This window comes from Phoenix dactylifera, chromosome 4 (genome assembly GCF_009389715.1).
Source record: "Phoenix dactylifera cultivar Barhee BC4 chromosome 4, palm_55x_up_171113_PBpolish2nd_filt_p, whole genome shotgun sequence".
Classification (NCBI taxonomy): Eukaryota; Viridiplantae; Streptophyta; class Magnoliopsida; order Arecales; family Arecaceae; genus Phoenix; species Phoenix dactylifera.
This window is the reverse complement of record NC_052395.1, coordinates 22,539,805-22,543,609: the sequence shown is the minus strand read 5'-3', so window position 1 is coordinate 22,543,609 and position 3,805 is coordinate 22,539,805.

Here is a 3,805-nt window from a genome sequence, read left to right as displayed (position 1 = left end):
TGGATCGGTTGAGCTTCTCCATGTGCAACGGCAGGAACCGGCCTTGATGGATGAATCTGGCAGGATGCCTCTTGGGATTCTTCATGGAACGGCTGGAGGGCTTGGAACCGGATGGGTTTCCTTTAGTTTTCTTTTCACCTCTTCGTCTTCTTCGGCTGGAGCTGGAAGAGAACCGGCTTGGGAAGAAGATGACCCGTCGGTGATGGCTTGGGATTCTTCATGGAACGGCTGGAGGAAGATGACTCGTCGGCTGGGAGGAAGATGACTCGTCGGCTGGGATGTGCGATGGAGCCTTGCTTCGTTGGGTTGGGGAAGGTGTGGCCGGCTGGCTTCTGAAAATCCATCGGCTGAGGCTTCTATGAAGACGTGGCTGGAAAGAGCCGGCTGAGGGGAGGAATCGGTGCTGTGAAGTGTTGGGAAGAACCACCTGGGGAGAAGACTTGAAGCTTCATTCGGTTGGGAAGAAACCTCCTTTGAACCGGCTGCGCATGGAAGATGAGTACGGTGCTTTGGAACAAAAACAGGGGAGCTGATGGTTTTTTTTTTTTTGAAGAACCGGTCTTGATGAGTGAACCGGCTGGTAGTTCTTTGGGCTGGTTTATTTTGAATGTGGACTTTATTATGACATGGACTCAATACTATTTAGGCTGGACCGACATTGACTTGACTCAACATTACTTGAACTGGACTTGAATTGGATTGGACCTGACACGAACTTGACTTAAATAAATATCTAGAGAAATAAAAAAAATAAAAACTGGACGACACAAGAAATGTGGACTAGCAGTCAAGCCAAAGTGATGCCGGCTCATTGGTGTCCCCACCACTTCTTCTCCTCCCCCCCTTTCTTCTTCTTTCTTCTCTCATGAAGGGAGGAGGGCGAGCTCGTCGGAATGCTCGGAAGGAATGGATAGCGGCCGACGGCGGCCGGCCTGCGGCGCCCACGGCCACGCCCGCGATCGTGCCCACAGTCATGCCCGTGGCTGTGTCCGAGGCCGCGTCGGTGTCCCGTGGCCGGCGACCCGCGGCCTGCGGCCGGCGCCCGCGACCTACGGCCAAGGCCGGCGGTCGGCTCCTGCGGTTGCTGCCGCAGATCAACCACCGGTAAGCTTTTTTTTTTCTTCCTATTCTTCCTCTTCTTCTCTTTTGTTTTTAATTGTTTCCTTTTCCTATTTTTGTTTCATGGGTAGGCTAGATCTAATCTAACAGAGTATGAATAAAGGGATCAAGGGCTTACCTAGCTCCAAGGGGGAGATGGGGAACTTCTTCTGGCAGCTTGGGCCGCTACCTCCAGCAGCTCGACAGCTCGGCAGTAGTGGCTAGCTGAGAGCACTCCCTCTGACTGCTCGGTGGTGGATCCAAGTGGTCTGCCGTCGCTAGAAGAAAAGAAGAGAGGAAGGCGGTGAGAGAGGTGATGAAGCCCCTCGGTGAGTGATCTGTGGGTTTTTCTAACCTTCTGTGGGAAGAAACGGAGAAGTAGTCGTGGCTCGTTCACCGCCGCGATGCTCGCGGCGGTTGTGCGAGATCTGCAGCCACTCAAGAGGTCGCGGCGTCTCCGCCCTCGTAACGCACATCGGAGTCGGCTGGGCCTGCCGGCTTCAGCTCTTTTTGGGGGCCTATTCTCACATTCTCCCCTTCTTAATAAAAATTTTGTCCTTAAAATTTAACGTTTCTTAATTCTTAAATAAATGAAGATACTTAGTCTTTCATTTAACATTTTTCCACATTTTCGTTGCGCATTCTGATCTAGTCCAACTCTTCAGAGGATCAAATCTCAATATCAATTTGTATTAGCCCTAGTTTCGTAGCATCTATAAGATTAACTTTCTTAAGGTAGATGTTTACACCTAAAGACTGATTTGATTCTTCGTATATGCATTCTAAAGAGGTAGAAACTTAATGGATACATAGAAGTAGAGGAATCAATTAAGCATAATCATTTATAGAGTTGTTTTAGAATGATTACCTATCACTACTTGATCACTTGCACTAGCATTCTGCTGAATCAATGTAAAAGCCGAGCACCAGATTCAGCAGGTTCCGAGTCATTCTTTTTTTTATTTGGGCAGTCCCGTGACAAATGTTCATGCTGACCACAAGTGAAGCAAACTCCTATCTTCTTAAGACAAGGCCCCCATGAGGCTTGCCGCAGTAGATATAGGCCTCAAATCTCTTCTTCTTATTTGCATTACCCCCAATGTCCCTTGGCTTGACATTCTGACTTTCAATCATTCTGGGTCTCTTTGGATCATCTCTTTCCTTCTTTGGCCTCTTCAGATCTGCTTCTACCTTCAGTGCTCTCTAGGACTTCTCAGTAGCTAGTAAAAATCAGGACTGACAACCGGGATTGAATTTCGTCCCTCAAGCCCTGCTCAAATCTGTTAGCTTTGCTCTCTTTAGCCTTCATAAATTGGGGACAGAACCGGCCCAATTCATTAAACTTGTTGGCATATTCAAGCACAATCATAATATCTGTCTGTCTCAAGGATAAGAACTCATTTTTCTTAGTCCTTCTGACCGACTTAGGAAAGTATTGCTCATAGAACATTTTCTTGAATTCATCCCAAGTCAGCTGATCATCATCATCTTCAATTGCAGCTTTCATAGCTGTGTTTGTGCTTGTCACGAGCTGGGCTCGAACCAGCGCTTTCTAGATGCGATGCATCGTCTAGATTTCAACCTTTCTGATCGAGACTTTGGTGACCCGGTTCCCAAAATGGTACTCCGGGGGGGGGGTCGAGATTTGAATGAAAGTATAGTGTACACCCCGGCCGCTTTCTTGGAACTAATTCATAGGGGCTTAGTGTTATAACTATATAAAAATATACAATAGTCCCGCAGAGCCGTATCGGAAAAAGAAAAATGTATTGCGAGACAGCGAATGAGACAGCATACGAGTCTCGCTTAGTCGTGAGCGCTCACCGGGCGGACCGAGTTGGTAAAGACACACAGGTTCCACCAAAACTTTGCATTTTCTCTTAGCATGGGAACAACCAACCTAACCTTGACATCTTCCGAAAACTGCAAAGCATCATACATCTCTTCCATCCCCCGAACCCATGCCTCAGCAGCCAACGGATCGGCTCCACCATGAAACATAGGAGGATTTAGTCTCCGGAACCGCTCATAGTAGGAGTCCATAAGTTGTGCAGGTCAGGTAGTGGCTTGTACCTGCTGTTGCATCTGTTGCTGCATCAGTTGTTGCATATGTTGTTGCTGCTGAAGGAGCTGAGCCATCACGTGACATACTCCAGTAAAATCTGCCTGGGAGGTAGTTGGGCTAGGAGTTTGCTCAACCGGCTGGCTAGCAACTCCTCTCCCTCTTGCTCCTTTCCTCCTAGATACAATATTTGTCAAGACTTCCTCCTCTCTGTTGCTCATTTTTACCTATCAAAATGTTAATATCCACCAGACATACGTAATGCTTTAGCTAGTACACGAAAATGCATACCATGATCTTTCTGTCTATAAATAACTGCATGCATTGCGCGATGGATGTGAAGAAGTAGGCCGTTATCGCGGCAATAATGATCCAAGCTAGTATTTGCAGTGAATCCCCCAGTGTTGTAGTCATGCATTACGATAGGAACTCCCAATTCTCTGGCAAATACGGCCTCTCTTCGCCATTCGAAGTACTTACCTCTGCCTTCCTTTGTTTATAACATACCAACCTTTCCAATCACTAATAAAAAAAAAAGAAATTTTCCCGGGAAATGAAATTGAAGCTTTGGGTCATTATTAATATACATATTTGTCGGATGTCCAATATTCAAAATTGGCCTTAAAAGCGCCGCCTTCCGGCCGT